The 23,657-nt window shown below is 34.9% G+C and overlaps 1 long non-coding RNA gene across 1 annotated transcript; it reads right to left on the bottom strand.

Annotated features, from left to right (window-relative positions):
* Positions 1–6,884: 6,884 nt before the first annotated feature.
* Positions 6,885–7,331, bottom strand: LOC125061916. Its single transcript, XR_007119105.1, has 2 exons — positions 7,199–7,331; positions 6,885–7,007 (listed from the first exon to the last, which is right to left on the bottom strand). It is a non-coding gene; the product is annotated as an uncharacterized LOC125061916 (long non-coding RNA).
* Between the last annotated feature and the right edge of the window lie 16,326 nt (positions 7,332–23,657).

Below are 23,657 nucleotides of genomic sequence, written 5' to 3'. Positions count from 1 at the left end.
TGGCTCTCAAAAAGCGTGCAAACCAAATTAAAAAAATAAGTTTTCTGTAAAAATTAAAACGTAAAACATAATCTTCTCATTGTTTCTTCATAGCCCGGTCATTTTAGACAATTTAAATAAAGAACCTTAGGTTTACCACAAGGAATAAAGTGTCAAAAGTCCCCATCAGTCCCATGTAGAACATCATCACACATGTAGAACATCATGTAGAATCATGTAGAACATGATTCTTACAAGCGCAATATCTGGGAAATAGTGAGTCTTAAAGAAATAATCATAGGGACCATTTTTATAGAGAATTTTAAGATCTACAATCATTTCTATTTCACTGTTGTTACACTTGCTAATTCCCCTTCGTTGCGTTTTTAAAGGCAGTTTTGCTGCGCCCGTTCTACTATGTGAAACCAGATGCCCAAAATTCGACTTCGACTTTTGAACGTATCACGTACCTCCTTACTACCTCACTCTATTCTGAATCCATAAATCACATTAACAGTTTGCTATACTGTTTTGATCTTTGTACACCGAAGAGCTTGTGAAGTATTTGCTCAAGTCAAGTCGCTCTTGTAACTTTAGAAAACTCACTTCCACGCAAGTATTACAAGTATATTTAACTTCCTTGTTGTGTATTAAGTGTTGGGGTTGCCATCATTGATTATTGCAAAGCTTTGTATATTTTTTCACACTTTACAGACTCCCCTTATCATCAATGATAGAGTCTGGCTACTGAATGTTGATACTGAAAAAGCGCGGCAAATTTAAAAAATATCAGCATGGCAGCCCTAAAGTAAAAAGGAAAGTTGGAACAACTCACTTTGATACTTTGACATTCATTTTTATTTTACTAGTGGATGCTTGCAATTTTTAGGCTTATAGGTTTTATAGACATAAGTTTCATCTAAGTAGATTATTGGCTTGCCTTCTGCACGTTTCGATGCAATGGTACGCAAAAAGCGATGTCTCCATGCAGCTATATCATATCGTTCAATTAATAATGAACGTTAATTTTTGTTTTTCTTAAATTCATAACCGTTGGCTAGTAATCTCAAGACTATCTGTAAATGAACAATTACATTATATAAAGTAACTAAAACTAATATGTACTTATTTAAAATAAAAAAATATCAAGACATTTTGACCTTACTAACTTTAGTGTTGTGATATAAAAAGTTTGCAAAAAAATCTAGTGTCTACTTTCGTTAGCCAGACTCTACAGCCCCTTGTGAGCGTTAGCATCCTCAATTACACTTCGCCATCGCAATCTATCTAGTGCTTCCCGCGTCCAATTGCGAACCCCTATTGTTTCGAGGTCCTTGACAACTCCATCCCACCAACGCAGCCTCGGTCTACCGGGTTTTCTTTTGCCACCGGGTTGTGAGTGCAGTAAGGACCTTGGGGTTCTGTCGTTCGCCATTCGGTGCACATGTCCCAGCCACTCGAGCCTGTTGCACTTTATGAATTGCACGATGTTGGCGTCGCCTACAGATTTCCCTTATACATTACCTTTACTAACTTTAACTAGCTGTTCTCCATTAATCTGTCTTGTCAAATGTGTCATATTAAACTATTATTATCTGATTCCTATTACACGAATTTATTCTAATGGAAACGATGTTACGAATGTATTTGAGTGGTCATTGAGACACGTCGAAGTATGTTCTATATTTCATTAAAAGTAAATAATGAAGTCAAAGACAAATCATTTATTTCAATTAGGCCTATTAATAAGACTTTCGAAAGTCAAAGTTACAAGTTAAAATTATTAAAAAAAGTAACTATTTGCCTTCCAAAAGAGATTCTCATGGAGAAGAATAGTCAAGCAACTCCATACTTACTCTTTTTAAATAGGTTTTACAATATTTTATAATTATATGTAAAGACCTAGAACAAAAAAAACACTATACTTAAATAAAATAGGCGCATGGTGTTACAAAAAAACAATGCAGAAGAGAACTATATTATTATTAGATACATGGTGGTCACATATTCACAAATATTGCAACTATAGATTTTACATTATTCTTTATAAAATAAGTAATTAACATACAATAAAATAGTATGTGAGGTACGTCAAAGTTGATTTCTTAAAAAAAAATTAAACCAAACATATACGTATATATAACTAGATTAGCAACCAGTTGATATTTCCTAGTAGTAGTAATAATATTTTGTATCCCTATCGACAACCTTATATTAAGAGAAATCAATGTATTAACAATTACTTTATATACAAGAGATATGAAGGTCCTATGAGGCAAATTTGTGTACAATTATCTCTCTGATAACATTGATCATACAGGTTGCACAGTTCTTTAGTTTAACGACACTTAAGGCGCTAACAAAATATTCCAATCACTAATTATGTACATATGTGTGTAGTGTAGACTCATTTTCCTCAACACGCCCGCCAATTTGGTCTGTTATGCGTTAGGTCCTGCCTTATTACGCCAGCCTAGCTCCTTCCAGAAGCTGAGAAGTCTCCTGGGCACTTCGCAGGCTTCACGCAGCGCCCTCAATGCTCCGAGGCTTTCTATTCGTTGGGAAGCCACAGCATTCCAGGACAACGTGGGTGACTAATTCTTCTACGCTGAAACAGCTTCTTAAGTTATTAAAGAGACTGTTACCGGTAATTGTCTCTATCATTATTTTGAGATTTGTTCTGTTAAGGCTTAGAAGTCGCTTTGTCACAAACAAGTTTTAGTGCTGGCAGTGCTATTTCTGATTTTTTTTTTTTTTTTTTAATTTTTTTTCTCACATTTATTTATAGTTTTATTATATGTAGTTTTAGAGTCGATAATTCGGTCTTGCTATATTGCTATGTTATTGGTTAGTGAACAAAACAAAAAGAATCCAAACATGGACAGCATACCAACGTTTTACGATATGCGTGTTCTTGGTAATCAACACATTCAGGATACCATTGGTGCTAAGCTATAACATAATGCATCATCAACCCGTTTCCGAATAATGGCATTTCGGGTCTCGGCCATTATCTGGCGCACTTTTTACTTGGTGAAATGCTTTGCGCATACCCTTCAGATTTTGAAGCTTTATTATTTATTCTTTATAAACATGAAAAATAAAATGTTGTTTTTTTTTTTTAAACCCGGACACATCTCTTGTATTTAGGACATAAAAAGGTTTTCACCAAATTTCGTGGAAATTTTTTTTTAGATTTTGAGGTTATTTGAAAAAAGTGAAAACACAAAAGTTTTAGATCTTTTATTATCTACAACTTTGCCTAAGACTTTTTTCCATAGGACTTTTAGTTTTGCCGGAAATCGAGATAAACATTAAAAACTTCCCTTTCCCTTCCCGACCTCAGATCGCCCGTAAATTATTTTTCCTTTAATTTTTATAATATTCCCTCCTTTTCCAATGGTTTTCATCCTACTTTTATTTTTTTTGGTGTCAAAAATTATCCACCCTGGTCTATTGTTGGTGACGGTAAATGAAACTTTAATTAATATTCGTTAACATTTTTTTTCCAGAATAAAAGAAATAAAGAACTACTACCCTACGAGCATTGTACACAGAGAATAAAGAATACGAAATTGGCTACTTAACACACGAAATAATATTCCGATACCAGATAATGCTAGAATTGTATAATTTTATTGAGAAGCGGTATTACAAAAATCTAACGACAAATGTGGCACCTGTCAGTTTGATGTTATACTTCTACGGGAATATTCTAGAAGATAGCCATGCGATCATCCACCTTTGTAACATGTTGCACGAAGTAGACAGAAAGTTCAAGTATAATAGTAGAATCAAAAAGAAATACGACTCGGCCTTTAAGGATAGTTTTGGTTAGTAATTTGTTAGTAAACAGCACGAATTGCTGTGTCAGTGTCTCGGTGGACTGCGGTGCGCAGTGGAGAGCTGGAGCACTGAGGCCCGTAATAACAATTAGTTATGTAAAACATTAAATTAATGTAATTTTAACAATTTTTTCTGAAATGGATTACTTGGCTTGCGGTTAAATATATCGTGTAAATTTCTAAATCATGTTCTATATACATTTTCGTCATAAAATTAATTCAGTGTCAAAAATTGGCTATGTTTGGATTTTTTTTCTATCAAGCGTAGTTATTTAAATCGTGTATCGATCTTACAAAATGGATACATAAACTACTCAACTCCACCATATATTTTTTCCATTCGCCCTACTTCAAGAAACAATGACGAAAAATGGAAAGAAACAATGTACTTTTTTGGAGTTTGGCGACCAGCCTTGCGATTCTGTAACTCGTCCGCTGCGAAAACCACTGTGAGAGTTTGAAAAGTGAGTTACAGAATCGCAAGGCTGGTCCTTAACATAAAATATAAAAAAGATGTGGTGTCGTGGGACACCAGGTAGGAACGAAGTTCCTTCGGCTAATGTAGAATTGACACAATTTGCAAATCTTTTAAAAGACTTGAGAAAAAAAATACAAACATGAGGGAAGCAATACCACCTTTTCAACGGCTAAACAACAATAAACTCTCTTTCCTTAACTTTCGTATTATCTTTTTCTGCCATTTTTGGGAAGCGTGCACGCGTGTCCTCCTTGCCGACGAAACACAGACTAAAAAATATTGCGCAATACATACTCGCTTGTATACGACTGTCGCGCCTGCGCACGTCTCATTTAACGGTTTTATTTCACGGACTTTTTCTTACGGTTTTACTATCAGATTTTTTTCTCCTCCAAGCCTGCCGTAAGGAATTTCGTTCCAAAAACGAAATAAGTCTCTGCACTCTGTTAACTGGTGCTGGTAATTTATTTTATTAAACAACAAGTATTTACTAATAAAATAACTATAACTTGTGTAATTTTAAATTTAACATTCCACTCACAGACGATTCGAAAAAAGGCTCACCCAGAACATTATCTAAAGACGAGGCATATGAGAGGTATCAGAAAATGAAGAGAAAAGAAGCGAACCGCAAATTGAGGCAGGCGAAGAAGAAACGGAAGATGTACATCAAATTTGGTATCACGACGAAAGCTGTTCCGAAGTATCAAACGAAGAAAAGGTAAGCTTTTCACTATTTTGGCGCGATATTTATTTATTTATTTATTTATTTATTTAGTTTAAGCTTATAACATCACACACAGTACTAAAAATACTAATTATTTTACAAAAAATCTCGCATCTAAAATGTGTGACAATTAATGTAAGCATAAGTTTCACACAAAAAAAATTAAATAGAAATAAAAATTACAATTAAAACATATACGATAGTAAAAGCACACAATAAAATAAAATAAAAATTACAGAAATTTGTTGGCACTTAGAGCAGAAAAAAAAAGAAAAATCATCATCAAAACAGCGAAATTAGGTTTGAGAAAGGCACTTGCAAATGCTTTCTCTAAAACCGATCAGCCCACTACCGAATATATCCAGCTCTGGATACGCTGTGTTCAATTTGTTGAAATCGCGAAGAATTCGAACGAGAGGTGCCTGAACTCCTAGGTTGGTTTTGGCAAAAGGAATTTGAAAGATATTATTGATTTTAAACCTAGGGAATGAGTGAGGGACGACAAATTTGATTTCCTGTAAGAGGTAACTGCTCTGTATATAGTTATTGAGTAATTTATGCAAGAAGGTAACACCGGCTAAAGTTCTTCGATTGTACAGAGATATCATATTAAATTTTTTGAGTTGCTGATGGTACGGGTGCCTATGTGAAAATCCTCTGCTTATGAAAGCTAGGTGCCGCGTAAAAGATCTTTGGATGCTTTCCACGCGTTGCGAATGGATCGCATATGGTGGATTCCATATAATACTGCCAAATTCTACATGACTGCGCACCAGAGCGTTGTACAAAATTGTTTTAGTCGTACAACCAAAACAATCCGCATTCCGTTTAAGAAATCCAAGCATTCGTGTGGATGTGGTGACTACTTTATTGACTTGTGATGTAAACGTTAATTTTTTGTCAATAATAACACCCAAGTCACGAATCTCCTGAACCTCCTGCAATGGCGCGCTGTCAAGCTTATACACAGTAACAAGTGGTTTTTTTTTCTTGTGTATTTAACCCTAGAAAGATAACGTTATTTTTTTGTACTGAAAAGATAAACATGCGCCTGAGAGGCGCACTGTTTTAATACCAGATTTTTTTAATGAATGTCAATTATTTTTATTTCATTCACTACTGTAAATTGTTGAATTATTAATAAGTAAATAAAATACATAAGTATTATCATAAATTTTTATTCAAAATATGAAAATTTGTAGGTATTTATAAACCCTTAACAAAATTTTTAAGTCTTCTGTACTTAGGTAGAAATTTTTAAAAGTAGGTAACTTTTATAGTGTTTTTTCTTATTAATTAATTAATTATAATATAATCAATCTCAATTTAAAAAAAATACTGGAAAAATCAACGGCTAAAGACAATTGTTGAAAACATCTTTTTTATGTTCTCCGCACACTGTCTTTTTACATTTTGTGCAACTCATCTTGGACATTCTCTTCTTTTTTTTTTGTATATAAGCTACAGTACCGTCGAATTTTAGCTGGAGGTTCCTCATCAGCTTCTTCAGACATCTCTCGGTTAGTCTGTGGGAGGGTATTCTCAATACTTTGTCTTGAATAATCTCGTCAGTTATAAATAACTCAAAGCATGGAAGTGGTTCAAAAATATTTCGAGACATGCGACTAGGCCCTCTATTGGAATGAAGTATACTGATCGCAGACGTTCTTCTGTTATTTTGTCCTTTAGCAGTAGCCCAAACATACCTATTCTTGCCCCTAATCACATCATTAGGCGGCGTTGGTCATGTCCAGTATTTTCAGTGACATTCTGCGATGAAGGATCATTCGAATTTTCATAAATCATAGCTTCAACTACGTACTCATCATCAGTATCACTTTGCACATTGTCTTCCCTTACATGGTCCTCGATCTCACTGTCACTGCCGACATCTGCGCCTTCATCTTCTTCATTCAATAAATAAACAATTTCTCTTTTTTACCAACACTCTTCTGCTCGCTATGATGCGAAAACGCTCCTAAAAACAATTAATTACAATAAGTATTCACCAATAAAAAAAACCTACCTTTAAACTTAAATAAATGTACGGTACATTGGAAAAAATTATAAAAACAAAATCACTATGAAAGTGGCGAAAGTTACACAAAAGATAAACATGCGCCTCCCGAGCGTAACGCATCGCTCTAACAGCAAACCTGTGGTACTTACCGAACAGATGCAGCCGTCTTTTGGAAGTGATGACCAAGGACTGAATTGGCGAGGAATCACAAACTTGTATGCGCGTCGGTAACAAAATGGCAGCGAAATATATATTTCGCGGGCGCCTCTGAGGCGCACGTTATCTTTCTAGGGTTAATATGAAAGCACTTATTTATATTGAGGATCATACCATTTAAAAAGAACAAATGTTGTATACCATTAAGATCACTTTGAACTAGAGCAGCATCACAGACAGTGTTAATAACTTTATAAATTTTTAAATCATCAGCGAAGAGAGACGCTTTACAGTGCTTTATATGATTCCTAACGTCGTTTACAAATAGTAAGAATAGCAACGGTCCCAAATCGGATCCTTGCGGAACACCAGATCGCGCAATATAGGGAGTAGACTCAGCGCCTCCAACAACTACTGACTGAGGCCTGTTACGAAGATAGGACTTAAACCAGTTCAGCAAATTCTCTCCCATGCCATAACGACGAAGCTTCTGAATCAGTAACGCGTGACTGACTTTGTCAAAGGCATTGCTAAAGTCAGTATATATAGCATCAATCTGGCGCCCACGATCTAATTCCTGACATGTTTCAGTCACAAAAGACATGAGGTTCGTTTGAATTGAACGGCCTTTTCTAAAACCATGTTGCTCATCAATGATACAGCCGTCTAAACATTTTGAGATTACGGGATACAGGACAGACTCAAAGAGCTTGGAAAAACAAGATAAAATACAAATAGGACGGTAATTTTTTACGTCGGTGATATCTCCCTTTTTATACACAGGTACAACACGAGACCTTTTCCATACTTCAGGAAAAACACCATCTTTAAGAGATCTATTATAAATAATAGTTAGGGGCAAAGATAACACAAATCTGCATCGTTTTACAAAGATAGGAGGAATCGAGTCTGGTCCAGGTCCTTTGTTAGCATCAAGACCTTTTATTTTCTTAGATATTTCATCTTCTCTGAAGCTAAGAGACATTAGGCCATCAACATTGCCAATTTCGTCTGGAGTGGAACTGCCAACAAGTGATTCATCACATGTATATACAGATGAAAATTGATATGCAAAAAGATTAGCAATATCAGGTGATGACTGGGCTGTAACATTGTCCATTTTCATGCAAGAGGGAAGCGAAGAGTGACCACCTTTCCTATTTTTAATAAAACTCCAAAAACATTTAGGATTATTAGGAATACTTGCCTCAATATTTCGCTTATATTTAGTGTAGCAATCATCATAAAGTTTGTGACAACGTTTTCTAATAATGCGATACTCTATTTCGTCTCGAGGATTCTTGTATATTCGATACCTCTTACGTGTTTTTTCTTTTTCAGCAAGCAATTTTATTAAGGAAGAACTGAACCACACCGGATACTTAGATTTCTTGATGGTCGTTTTAGGAACAAATTTGCTTATAGTGGTGTTAAGAATTTTGTAGAACTCAGATACCATATCATTAACATCATCATGAGCGCGTAGGCTATCATTCCAATCAATGGTTTTCAGATCCCCTATTATAGACACATAGTCAGCTTTATAAAAATTTAGTTTAGTGTTACCTCTCGTTCGCAAAAAAGATATTTTAGAATATTCAATACTTAACAATAAACTAGGATGATTCGCGTATATTTTACTTAACGAGTCGGAGGGGGCTGATACATTAATACTAGACATATTACTTAATACTAAATCTAAGAAACGATCATCGCTATTACCTATACTATTAAATTGCTTTAGGCTATTCATAGACATAAAATCAATAAAGGCAAAGCCAAGTGTATTGTTATAATTATAAGGTGTCATAAAAACTTCATTATTTAGCGATCTCCAATTAATGAACCCTAGATTGAAGTCACCTAGAATAATGACGTCATCGCTTAAGTTTAAAGCTCTGTCAACGCTGTCTAAAAAATGTGTCAAAGTCCCAATCTTTACAGGGGGAGGCAGGTATACTACACATATCGAAAGTTTCTTTATTATTTTATTAATATTTATTTGTAAGGTGACCCATAAGTCCTCCACATCCGATTCCCATGCCTCAACTCTGAAAGAAGAAATTTCTTTGGAGACTCCCAATATGACACCTCCACCATCCGATTTGGTATTGGTAGAACTTGAACGATCTCTACGATAAACAGTATATCTATTGTCAAATAATTCCATGTTAGAAATACCAGATTTCAGCCAAGTTTCAGTAAGAGCGATGATCTTATAATTAGAAGTTGACAAATACTTGAGAAAGCTTGCCGTTTTAGTTCTCAACCCTTGTACGTTTTGATAATAAATTTCAAGCATCATAAAAAAAAAATCAGTGCGTTACTAGGCTAAAGATACAACAAAAAGCTTATAATCTAATATAGGTACTATACTATGTTAAAAGATTTAAGGTTTCGTTATTCTTAATAAGCAAGGCTTGGCAGTTTTCGTTCTTTCTTGTAAAAGCGCGTCCGTTGCGAACCCATACAAATTTATACTGCTTCTCTTTTGCTTTCAAGCGTGTGGCCGCGTAAAGAGCATTGTTAACTGATGTTAGATGTTCAGATACATAAATAGGTTTCTTAGTTCCTCCGATACCAAGATGATGAGAGTTCAATTTATCTTGTGGATTCTTCCTATTAAATTTGCTCACAGCAGCCAGAACAAAGTCACGTGTACGCGGGCTACATAACTTGGCTACCCCAGACCGAGGCCTATCACTGCTATTAGTTATTTTAGCAACCCTTGTTACGTGCTGAATATCAACTTGAGTGAGGGGACAGTCCACAGTCTTGGCTATACGAAGGACAGTTTCAAATAAATTTTCTGACCTATTCTCAGGGATCCCATTAATCAATATATTATTCTCCCGGGCATGTAGTTCAACAGAAGTTAGCCGGTTCGTTAGGTCAGCCACATTAGACTTTAACCTCTCATTATCTTTTTTTAGATTCACTATTGCGATGTCCTTCTCCTCAAGAGAAGACTTTATATCCTCAAATTGTTGACTCAGGAAGCAGATTGTGTCCTGGAACCCAGCAACCCTTTCAGTGAGATTATTAAGTTCCGATGTCACTAATCGCTTTATTGTCACAGTGAGGACTGAAGATAACTCCTGTTGTAAGATATCTCGCAATTTATCTTCAGTGACATATGGTTCTAGTTCTGGAAGTTGTGAAGGGGGTCCATGTTTTATTCGCTGCGTTACTTTAGAGCACGGAGGTTCACTCTCCGGACTTGCTTCTTGTGAGCTCCTACTATGTGGGCTTCCATCAGAATTTTCACAAGTCAGCAATGACGTCCTTGCATTGCTAACATTAGCCGGTTTCCTAGAGCATTCGGGACATCTAAATGACGCCTTTTGTCTTGCGACCATCTCAACAAAGCGCTTGCGGGAGACATTAGCACATTCTAGGTCGTATTTTAACTTGCAGATATGACAGCATAAAAAATCCTTTTTTGGTAGCTCAATATGACAGCTAGCACAACAATTTGAAGGCGCCATAGCAACTTTTAATAAAAAAAAAAAAAAAAAAAAACAAGTGCCTGGATTGGAACCACGTCAGAAACTATACGACGATATTTATGCAGCGCTCTGTAACACTGAGCCGAGCGAGCAGTCGAGTATTTAGCCGAAATAATAGTATATATTCCAGTCCAATAGCGGAGTACAAACGCACAACGCGTCACCAGGTTGAACAAAAACTCGACACTATTTCACTGAATCTATGCATATGATTATTATAATTAATCAAAAAAACTATCAGATGCAAAGTAATGTTAATGTTATGATTCACTTGCGTATTTATCCATTTAGCGTATTGTTGATGTTTTAAAACGGCCACTGCACCAGAACGCTTGTTATTATCTTGAAAATTTGATTATCCCATTAACACAACAACTTGGAAAAGTCACACACTGCACTAATTTGCCTTGCTTAATTAATTTAAAACAACATTATAGCAATATAAGGGGAATTTCTATTTTTAATTGACTTTGTGCAGTTGGCGTTTTGCGACCAATGGTGATGTCGGAGTTCTGTGGATCTTTGGAGAATCCAGGTTCGCACTTGCGAGAAGGGCAAAGGCACCATTCCGGATCGCTAATGCCAACTTCTGAGCTAAGAATGGTCAAGGATCCTCTTAGGTTGAGGGAACAGTTCATCACCCTTCCTACCTATCAGACCTCAACAAAGGAACATAACCTGTAGACCAATTGTAATAATTACTAGAACTGCAGTGTTATCCTGACCTAAAAGTTATCTCCCGTGTTATCCAATTAAAATTTCTTTTGATGTCAGCGCAAATAATCATATTTTTTTAATTACAACCATCCTTTATCGAGGTTAACGATGACTACAAGAATCTTATCAACCTGGATTCGAATTAATTAAAAATATAAATGTAAGGGGAATTAATTATGAGTGGTTTCGAATTCCTTATTATAGTTACTTTGTTTAGTTTTGAATGATTTTAGTTCCTTTTTACACGCTTTATATTAGCTTCACCTGTTATATATGTATGTATGTATGTATATATGTATATATGTATGTATATATGCTCCTTACAACCGTTGTGTAAAAAAAAAAAAAAACATGGCGATTAAAAAGAGTGGCGGAGAGTTTATTGCCAGTTCTTCTCTTCCGTTCTACGCCCTTGATTTGAGAACTGGCAGTAAATGTAAAATTAGAAGCATTAATATTTATATCTTTAATGACGAATCACAAGTGTACATTGTGTTACCTACGTGAATAAATGATTTTTGAATTTTGAATTTGAATTTTGAAATTTTTTTGTATGTATGTATGTATGTATGTATGTATGTATGTATGTATGTATGTATGTATGTATGTATGTATGTATGTATGTATGTATGTATGTATGTATGTAACCGACTCCTTCGGACTCGATGTTGACCCACTTTATACGGACAGATTTTATTCAAATTTTGCGCACCTGTCAAAGATCGATGACAATGCAATAATCCGAAAAAATAAAAATTTAACTAAAAAAGAAATAATAGTTTAAAAAAACTAAAAAACACGCTTTTAAAGCACATCAAACTAAAAAGTGAAAAATAATTCCTAATTTAGGCTGAAAATGGTAATGAACAAAAAAGACTGGTATAACTGTGAAAAAGCGTGGATTGCTCGATAGACGAAAAATATGGCACAGAGCGCCATTCATTACCATTTACAGCCTAAATTAGGAATTATTTTTCACTTTTTAGTTTGATGTGCTTTAAAAGCGTGTTTTTTAGTTTTTTTAAACTATTATTTATGTGTACTAAAATTTCTACTTTTCATTTCACACACAATGTCTAAGTGTTAAAAAAATATTTATTAGTGTTACCAAATGAAACACTCTTAAATAATTTTAAAAGTAAAGCAGCTTTGGAAACACATTAACTGTCATATATTATACTTACGTAATCAAAACAACTGAGGCAGGTATTTCTTATATAAAAAAAATCAGTGGCGCTACAACCTCCTTAGGTCTTGGCCTCAGATTTCTGAATCTGTTACATGATCATTTTTCAATCTACTTTTTGTGTCAAAAAGTCTTAGTCTTAGATCTCCTCACGATGTTTTGCTTCACCGTTCGAGCAAATGTTAAATGCGCATAGAAGGAAGTCCATTGGTTCACAGCCAGGGATCGAACCTATGACCTCAGGGATGAGAGTCGCACGCTAAAGCCACTAGGCCTTAGCGTTTGAACACTGCTCATTATAAATAAAAACAAATCTCTTAAAAATTTTCGCCAATCCAACCTTCAAAACGGATATAGACTCGTTTTTATACAACAGGGGGCAAACGGGCAGGAGGCTCACCTGATGTTAAGTGATACCGCCGCCCATGGACACATTGCCAGAATGTGTGTGTGTGAATAAAGAATAAATTAAGTTTTGTGTACTTTTGGCAGTCTCTTAGTCTACGCAATCCACTCTTGGACTACATAATATGTGCGGAGAGCGCTCGTTAAGCACTATTTCAGAAAAGCCCCAGCTTTGTTTTGTAGTGCCACGTTTTAAAATAATTGCTTCTTAAAATGTAGGTTGGAAAAATGTTAAGGAAATGCCGTTTGACCCATAACTTTACATTAACTAAACGCAATACCGTCTTCACCATAAGGGCACACAGGGCCCGTGCCCAGGGCCCCCATTCTCAGGGGGCCCCGGAGGACCGACAATTTCTCTCCCACATTTATTCTCAAAACATTTATGTCGGGCACATTACACTTTTTTCACAAATCAGTAATCTTATCAGATGGTATTTACAAGTCATATACTACGCCATTATATCCATAACTGCGCCTATTCCTACTGTAGTAAATAATAAGGATATAATAGAAGACAACAGAAATCTCGAAAGAAACCATTATCGTAATCGTAACCAAAAAACCAGCAGCATTCTAATATCATACTGTATTTGATGACCTATAAATGGTCATACTTAGTAATTTTTTTAAAATTATACTTAGCTTTTTATTACTTTCCAAAAGGGCCCCAAATTCTTGTGTGCCCAATGGCCCCAGCCTAGTTTAAGACGGCCCTGACTAAACGAAGTCAAATGTGCAGTTTTTGTGGCTTCAGCGTGCGACTCTCATCCCTGAGGTCGTAGGTTCGATGGACTGTCTATGTGCGCATTTAACGCGCTCGGACGGTAAGGGAAAACATCGTGAAGAAACCGGCTTGCCTTGCTTGCGCCTTGCGTGAAGAAATAGGCACAGGAGGCTGATCACCTACTTGCCTATTAGATTGACCAATGAAACAGATACTTACCGAAATCCTAGGCCCAGACGAAGTCAAAGTTACTTTCATTTATAAAATTATATATTTACGTGTATATATATACCTAAGCATGGTCTTACATTTCGATTTTGATACTAGCTGTATTCCTTCTGTTAAGATAAGATTTTTAAAAAACAATACAAAATAGACTTATAACATGATATGTGTCTAAGTAACATAGTAATAGTGACCCTCAAAGTCTCTATCACTATCTTAATGAAGCTTTCGTTTGTCTAAGGCCCTCAAGACCTCTATGCCATATCTTTTATTTATTTATTAAATTTTACCACATCATACATAGTACTAAATCTATGGTATATGTTAAAAACTCATATATCTAAAATGGTTGACAATTTAGGTAAACATAAATGTTATAAAAGAAATATTAAAAAATACATTTAAAAAATAAAATAAAAATGCAATATTTTTATTTTATACCAGCAAAACAGTGGATTAGGTTCGAGATAGGCACCTAACAAAGCTTTCTTTAAAACCGATCAGCCCACTACCGAATATATCCAGCTCTGGATTACTGTAGTGGAAGTACTGTTTATAAAAAAAAAAACAGTGGCGCTACAACCTCTTGAGGTCTTGGTCTCAGATTTCTGAATCTGTTTCATGATCATTTTTAAATCTAATAGGCGAGTAGGTGGTCAGCCTCCAGTGCCTGACACACGCCGTCGACTTTTTGGGTCTGGACATGTCGGTTTCCTCACGATGTTTTCCTTCACCGTTCGAGCAAATGTTAAATGCGCTCATAGGAAGAAAGTCCATTGGTGCACAGCCGCGAATCGAACCTACGACCTCAGGTATAAGAGTCGCTGAAGCCACTAGGCCAACACTGCTCACTGGATGTACTGTTTATTCCGTTAAAATCGCGAAGAATACGGGATGTTGGTTTTTTCAGAAGGAATTTGGAAAATTTTGCTGATTTTCGACCTTGGGAATGAGTACGGAACGACAATTTTAATATCCTGTAAGAGGTATCCCTGCTGTGTATTAGATAATTCAGCAATTATACAAATGTAAAGTATAAAATAAAGTACTCGGTGACCAATCTCACTCCAAAAATAAAAGTGTTACTTATTCAACGCCACAGATTCCTGTAAATCCATTATTGCAGTGTCTCAAAGGATGAACCACTCTTTTTCTATTCGTTGAACGTTTGATCATTTTAAAACCACTAGGGTTGCTAGCTCCTAAGAATCTATATGCTTATGTATTTTCTTTGTTTAAAAGTAAAAGTAAAGTAAAAAATCTTTTAATCATATAGGTAACATAATTTACACTTATGACTCGTCAGTACATATTAATGCTTCTAATTTTACATTTACTGCCAGTTCTTAAATCAAGGGCGTAGAACGGGAGAGAAGAACTGGCAATAAACTCTCCGCCACTCTTTTTAATCGCCGTTTTTTTTTGTTTTACAAAATGTTTGTAAGGAGCTGCAACCATTACACCATGTCCCATGTGACATTTTAAGTAATTAATAATTATAACACAAATTAAAAACAAAGACTTGTCCTCTATCAGCAGTAGGCATGGTGAAATAGGAGCACGCACTTACATTCTCGTGGGAACAACACGCAAACACATACTCGAAATGTTTAAATAGTACACAAATTATTAGCTAACTTTAACACATAGCTATATTTTCAGTATTTAGTTCTCTAGAGACATCATTGTGTCAATTCAAAGAACGATTTTAAAATGATTTTTCGTTTGTTTCAGACGTTTCTTTAAGTACTAGTTTTAAGATTTGAGACCAACTTCACATTGAATAACTTAATTTTGTGTATATATTTAAAAAAGTAGACAAAATTAGCCAAGAATCTAGACCATTTTATTTCCAATAATTTTTATTAATATGTCAGAACTCACACTAGACTAGCGATTCTAAAACAATTTTAGAGAACTTAAACCCTATTGATACAATAGTGTATAGAGGTTAAATAAAAAAAATATTAGTATATGTCAAGCGGAACAAAAAAGTACTAAACTGGTGCCCAAATAAACGCAAAAGAGGAAGACAATTTAGAACGTTATTAAGATTAAAGAAACAGCAGGCACAGTGCAGATAGGAATGGCGAAATTTGAAAGAGTACTTTGCCAGAAAAGCACAAAGATACCTTAAAAGAAGGAGATAGAAATACAAAGTGTCTGTATAAAGTATCTGAAATAAAAGGCTATTTATTGGTGGTAACCCTACCATGGGAAGACTGTTCAGACATTGACAAGCAGCAGCGGGAAATACTAAATAGAACATTCTCGTCTTATTCCAACTTGCAATCGGATTGAAATTGTACTGAGTAAAATAAAATGATTGAGACAGGGTAGAACTCGAACGAATTTGAAGCTACACGTATAGGTTTTTGTATTAAAGTAGCCACTTGTTGTCTACTGAATATTTATTTTTACATTCGTCCAAGCACAAAATATACCGTACCGACCGTACGGCCTGTCAAGAACTTTGCTCAATTAAGAGTTTTAATGGTTGGCACCCCTATCCCCCGCCGCCATCTTGGAAAAAGGGGTGAAAACACGTTTCTGGCTATATCTCCTAAACTATCCATCGTAAAAAAAATTGTAAAGACATATTTTGTAGCAAATCGCTTTAATTGTAACATTTCAATGGATTATATTAGCATAGAGGTCTTGAGGGCCTTAGACAAACGAAAGCGTCATTATGATATAGATAGAAAATTTGAGGGTCACTATTACTTTGTTCAATTAAGATAACAAATAACATTGATATGTAGAAATATAAGAAAACCACCTTAACTTTTAAGGATGTATAACAAAGCTGGTAATAAAAAACCTGTAAATAGTCAAATCTTCAGGTTTCACTGTCACTTTAAACATGATTTAAATACTTTATAGCAGCCTGTCCATACAGCCTTTCCAACCCTCCAATGTTGTCAGGTTCGCCACACAGAACGTACGACATCTTTTTTATTTACGATGTTATTAAGCCTTTATTGCTGACACCCAGTATAATATAGTAACACTTATTTAAGTTACATGAAAAAACCTATTTCTAACACATACATAAAACTTAATCTAATACATCACTTGACCCGTTTTAGGCAATCAGCGGAGTGAGAAGTGGAGTCGAGAATGATTAACGTTACGATATTTGTATGTACAGGACAACGTCTTTCGCTGTTTTGCTGATGATTTTTCTTTTTTTTTCTGCTCTAAGTGCCAACAAATTTCTGTAATTTTATTTTATGTTATTGTGTTCTTGTATTATCGTATATGTTTTAATTGTATTTTTTAATTTTTAATTTCTATTGAATTTTTTTGTGAAACTTATGCTTACAATTATTGTCACACATTTTAGATGTAAGATTTTGTAAAATAATTAGTAGATTTAGTACTGTGTGTGATGTCGTAAGCTTAATAACTAAATAAATAAATAAATAAATCGTCTGTTGGATCCGCTAGTATATTATAATATTGTATCGTCAACAAAGACTGCGCTTACAAGTCGCTATTAGAATTACTCTGAGTTATTATTTATTTCAAAATCATACAGCTAATATAAATTATATAGAACAAAAAATATACTAAACATATAGCTGAAAATGGAATACATAATATATACAAAAAGGTTCAATTTGCAAAAGAATAAATCAATAAAAATTATTTAATACTTTTAAATACGTAATACCTAATTCGGCTGTGCCGTGCGATGGTGTGTACGTAGGGTTGTGTTCAAGCATATATGTATATATATTATGTTCCTGTAAAAGCTCGAACTACGGTTAATCTTAATATTTAAGTGTAAGTCTTAGGATTTACCGTACCGAGTTGGTAAATGTAAGTATTTCTGAAAATACGAAGATTTCTTCGAGCTTTTACCATTCGAATTCAGTATGCTAGGTTTTACCACTGTCAGCTGGTAGATGTTGGTTTAAGTAATAAAACAATGAGTAATTCTTAATTATTTACTTTAATGAACTATTAGACAAAACAGGTACGTAGTATTATAAAGGTATCATATGATAGTAATAAGTCCAAACTACTACCAACTTATTTAAATTATTTTGAAAAAACATATAACGTACATCTCTGAATATCTCAATCTCTATCTATCTAACTGAATCAGTAGTTCTCTATTTGGAATTTAACAACGAAATACAAACATAATACTTACATAAGCTAGTCATGTTTTGTTTTTCAACATTTACGGTGCCATTAATGTAAATCCTAAGATTTACCAACGGAATGGTGGTAAGAGTTCGAATCGCAAACCTTTTGGGACATTTACCATTAGGAATTGGTAGATCTTAGGTTTTACTGGAATATCTTAGGATTTACTGCAGTTCGAGCTTTTACAGTAACATATACATGTATTTCCAAAAGAAATAAGAAAGAAAGTCCGAGAACGCGAAATCTATACCGATTAGTAAACAATAAATTTAATCCCAAGCGGCAAATAAGTTTCAAGTAGTTCTATACAAAGTCCCAATAATTCGAGCTAATATTTAGAGGCCCCGGATCGAAGTTGAAACACATTTTCTCACAATAGCAAAATAGTTTGTTCACAATAGTCGTATTGATTCGTAACTCAAACACTGTTTGCACGTACGATTTTTAACTTGTTTATGTTCGCTACTTTGTATTTGTATAAGGATTTTGTATAACTTTGCGAACGCGAAATTATTACATACTAGCGAGCCGCCCCCCTCCCCCCGGCTTTGCACGGTTGCAATGCTGATACTAAATTCATAAAGTATAGGGCATGTTTTAAATTTGTAATATCTTCGAAAATATTCATTTAAATCATATGCTGTAAAGGGCCATATAGATCTATATTAAATCAACAATGTAATTAATTGGATAAGGATTAATGCTGTATTGGTTAAAATCACTTCAAAATTTAGCCATCATTTGTCGTAAAAAGTAAATGCCAAAAATTTTTTATTGTGGGATATATTTATCCAGTCGCCGTTCAGCTTACAGCGAACGTGGGCATAGCAAGAGAGCAGAGCGCAAAGTTGATGGTTTTAATATTATTAATATTTACATTATGACTCAGTGCTGGCCTATCCATCCCCGTCTGTGCATCCATGTGCGCATTTAACATTCGCTCTAACGGTGAAGGAAAACATCGTGAGGAAACCGGCTTGCCTTAGACCCAAAAAGTCCACAGCGTGTGTCAGGCACAGTAGGCTGATCACCCATTGCCTATTTGATTAACAAATTATCGTGAAATATCTGAGGCCTAAACCTGAAAAGATTATGTAAGTTATGTTATGTTAAGAGAAGATGTAAACAAAAATATTACAGATGTAGCCGGAACGTATTTCGCGAGACGTGTGATGTGAAGCTTAGATATAGAAAAAGTCCCCGGACACAATGGCAGGGGAGTAGAAAAGGTATTATTAATAAAAAAAAACCTAAAAAGATTGTAGCTGTTAAAATTATTATCAATTATTTAGTAAAGCGCCATATGTTAATAACTATTTGAATTTGTGTTTTTTAAGGCTCTATTCATATAAACACCATTTAAATGTTCGCATATTTAACTGTCTATGGAAGATAGAAGGCGGCATGGAGTTCCACTCCTTTGCAACAAGAAACGACGATCCAAATCGTGCAGTACCACACCTGGGGATGTCAACAAAGGATGACGGAATCTGGTTATGTTGTTGGAGCATTCTCCGTAGTGCAATCTATAGAAGGCTGTACGGCGATGATTAAGACTTATACTGGAACTTGACTGCTCCTTTTTTGACGTGACAACGTCATTAAAATCGTTTTAGTCGGGTGACATGTTCAGAAACTTGTGTCACACCAAAACCTCACGAGCGCGATCGCAGGTATAACGAGAGAGAGACGGACCGATCTCCCGTCTCATCTCACTCTAGCGGCATACAAACGAATGGAGATTTTCTCGTGCGGTTAAGTTTTCGTTGAATGTTTAACAGTGAAACAAAATGTGAAGTGCAAGTGAAGTGTTACAACAATTGCAACAAAAAAAGGTGAATAAAATAAAATAGCCAACTTACTAACAATTAACATTCTTGAATAAACTTGTAAAAGTAATGAAAGATGGAAAAAAGACACGTGTAAACAAACGAAATTTAGAGGTTATGTTATGATAAAAAACTTATATCACCAATAAGACGTTATCACGTAAACATCTCGATCGTAAACCTACTTTACAAACAACCAATACATGTTTTTTTTTTAAAGGACTTTTCCTCACAACAGACAATGTTAAATGCTAAAAAAAGCCAATGTTAAATGCTAAAAAAAGCCAATGTTAAATGCTAAAAAAAAATAGCCAATGTTCCTTAGTATATACAAACTAAAATTATTATAAAATATTAATATACTATCGCTATTTCTGTGTCAAGAGCTACATAGATCGTCGTGAAGATCTCATGAATATTGTATGGAAATACTGCATTTAGCTTAAGAGATGCTAAATAGGTTTAAAGACGTCTCATTTTAACTTTTATATACTTTAACAAATTTGCAAACCATTATGAAGTTTAGTTTAACCATAATATTTTTTTACAAATTCTTGGAAATAAAATAGTAATCTCTTCGATTAATTATAGGTTCCAAAGACTTATATTTGAGCAATTTATTTTCCGTCTGCTCCGTGGCTGCGTCAGCTTTTGTTCTTGTCTGAGAGAGGGGAGACGCAGCTAACGTGTCCACACAAGTAGCATCTCATACCAAATCCCATCTCACCCTACAAGGGATTAAAGACATCCCATCCGGCTACTTGCCATCGTCTCTAGAAATGCTTGTTGGTTCCAAAATGGCTGGAACATTGACAGAGGCAAGACAGAGGTGTATAACGTCGTTGAATGGGGCGTGGCGAGAAAAAGATTTGCACTCTTATGGCTATGGAGGCTATGGTGTATGGCTACTTACCTCAATCAGGGACAACTATGAGGAGTACATATGGACGCTCCTAAGTAAAGGCAAGGCAAAGTGATTCAGGGTCCAAAAGAGTGTCAGTGTTTGGTGAAGGATAAGCATTAAGCCAAAACGAAATCTAGTTTCTCTGATCTGGCCAAAAAAAACTAAAAAAAAAATATTTTTATTTTTTACTTTTAATTGTATTTTATATACACACCATTACACAAGACTTCATTACTTGCACTGCTAACTTTTACTAATATTATTTTTTTTTCTACTAAGTATTATTACATTCTTTTTCTTTCTTTTTTTGCGACTGAGGCGCAAACTAGCTGCTGTGGTCTCTAGCAGAATGAACAGCTCTGTGGAACAGTCTACTCCTCAGCATAATGCTGAAATAGGGCCAAATACAGCCACAGCACACACGCATTACACACTTGAAATGAACCGAATGGGAAAAGGGATTTTTTTTTATATATCTCTTATTATATTTTTTATTTATTTTTTTCTTTGATTATTGTTATTTTGTGTGTGTTATGTGTGTGTTTTTTGTTTGTAATAAATGATATGTCTAATTAATTAAGACCGGCTTCCCTAGCCACCTGCCACCAACCTTGCACGGTCAGTAACTAAAGTGTGAACTAAAAAGATAAAACACATTGGATGTATCCCCAAAAAGTTTTACTAATAAAAAGTGTGATAAAATTTATAAATCCGAACGACAAACAGTAGTAGCTATTATAAAGAAGAAATATACAAGGATTAGGACATTAACAGTAGTTTTAATTTCTTAAATGAAGCAGATACGCAATCTCGTTTGTAGAAATCTAAGGAACTTACCTACCTGTTATATTGTGTAGCAGTTCCTAGACTATTCCACTGTGGCGACAAAGTGCCCGTTGCGGCACAAATGACACTTAAGTTTTATTCTAGAAACTTATAAAGGCATCATACTCCGCAAAATTTACATCATCATATTTTTAGCAAAGATTTATGGAAATTCTCTCGTACGGTGGAACATATTGGTGACCGTCTTTGACCTATATTAAGGTCATCCTTGCTCTTGTATATATTGTAATGTAAATAAATAAAAAAATGAATGGAACTACAACCTTTTTAGGTCTGGGCCTCAGATTTCTGTATCGTGATCATTTGGTAATTTAATAGGCAAGTAGTTGACTTTTTGGGTCTAAGACATGTCGGTTTCCTCACGATGTTTTCCTTCACCGTTCGAGCGAATGTTAAATGTGCACATAGAAAGAAAGTCCATTGGTGCACAGCCGGGGATCGAACCTAGGACCTCAGGGATGAAAGTCGCACGCTGAAGCCACTAGGCCAACACTGCTATTTATTTATTATGGTTACATAATTTTTATTTCGCTTTCCCAGCTTGACCGAACTACTATTGAGAAAAAGAAGCACCGTTGAATAACTGGCAACACTTGTATAATTAAAACCACAGCTGAAGCATAATTCCGCACTTATCACTTAACTGTAGGACCATCAAAACACTCATTAAAAGTTCACAATGAACAGACAGACTAAAATTTGGGTCACGCCTCTTCGGACTTAACCAATGGCTCAATGCTTACAGTTCTAGATTAGTTTTAATAGCCATATAGAAAGTTGAGGGTTGCAGCTTGGCCTCGGTCAATGCGGTTTGTTTCGAATATTCACTCTGACTCTGTCCCTGCACATCATAGACTAAAGAATTTAGACCACTTGAAATATCTATCCAAAATCTATCTATCTATCTCGGTCGATGCGGCCATGCGCGCGATCCTGTGTCCTATTAGATTTTAAAAAGATCATAAGACAGATTCAGAATCTGAGGCCAAGACCTAAAAAGGTTGTAGCGCCACTGATTTTTTTTATAATAAATAAATAATAATTTATAGATAGACATTATATAGATATTAACCAATAACTATGACGCAGTGACATGAACTTTACAGCTAGAATAAACAGTTTGTTCTGTTAAAATGTTTTCTTTTATTTCATAACCACTATTGTCCAATCAATCTATTTTTTTATATTTACTATACTACTACGTTACTTTACCGATATTTGTGTCAATAAAACTGTTAAGTAGTATTATTGAACTATTTTGTTTGTACAGTTAATTAAAATAAAGAATATTACTTAACTAATACAAAAAATATTGAGGAATGGAATTCAGCTTAAAAGATTAAAATTGAAGTTTAAGGATGTATAAAAGGAATTATTGCACTGCGACCAAGGAAGAAAAATGCTTCTTTTTAATAATTATTATGTTTGTATATTTGGTAAGTGTACCAGCCCTGCGATTCTGTAACTCACTTCACGAACTCACACAGCGGTTTTCGCATCGGCGGTCTCTCTCAAATCAGTCGTGAAGCAGTCATTTTATGATTTGGCATTCTGATAAACAATAAAGTACAAGCTCCCACCTTTTCAGAATGCCAAATCATAAAATGACTGCTTCACGACTGATTTGAGAGCGACCGCCGATGCGAAAACCGCTGTGTGAGTTCGTGAAGTGAGTTACAGAATCGCAGGGCAGGTAAAGCAAGTATCCGCCAATTCACAAAACAAATGAAAAAATTGATGCAATAGGTTACATACTAAATTAAAATTAAAAAAAGTTTTCATAAGCAATGTTTCTAACTGGTCAATTCTAAAAATGTTCAGTGTTACCTAGGTATTATTATAAATGTTTCACGTCTTATAACATCTCAAAATGGTATCAACATTTAACTAACGGGAAACAATTATTGTTTAGCCGGGAATCGCCGACCGTCAAACTACCGAAAATA

The sequence above is a fragment of the Pieris napi genome, chromosome 24, assembly GCF_905475465.1.
Source record: "Pieris napi chromosome 24, ilPieNapi1.2, whole genome shotgun sequence".
NCBI classification, from domain to species: domain Eukaryota; kingdom Metazoa; phylum Arthropoda; class Insecta; order Lepidoptera; family Pieridae; genus Pieris; species Pieris napi.
Note: the sequence above shows the minus strand (reverse complement) of the source record. Positions and strands in the feature narration are given on the sequence as shown.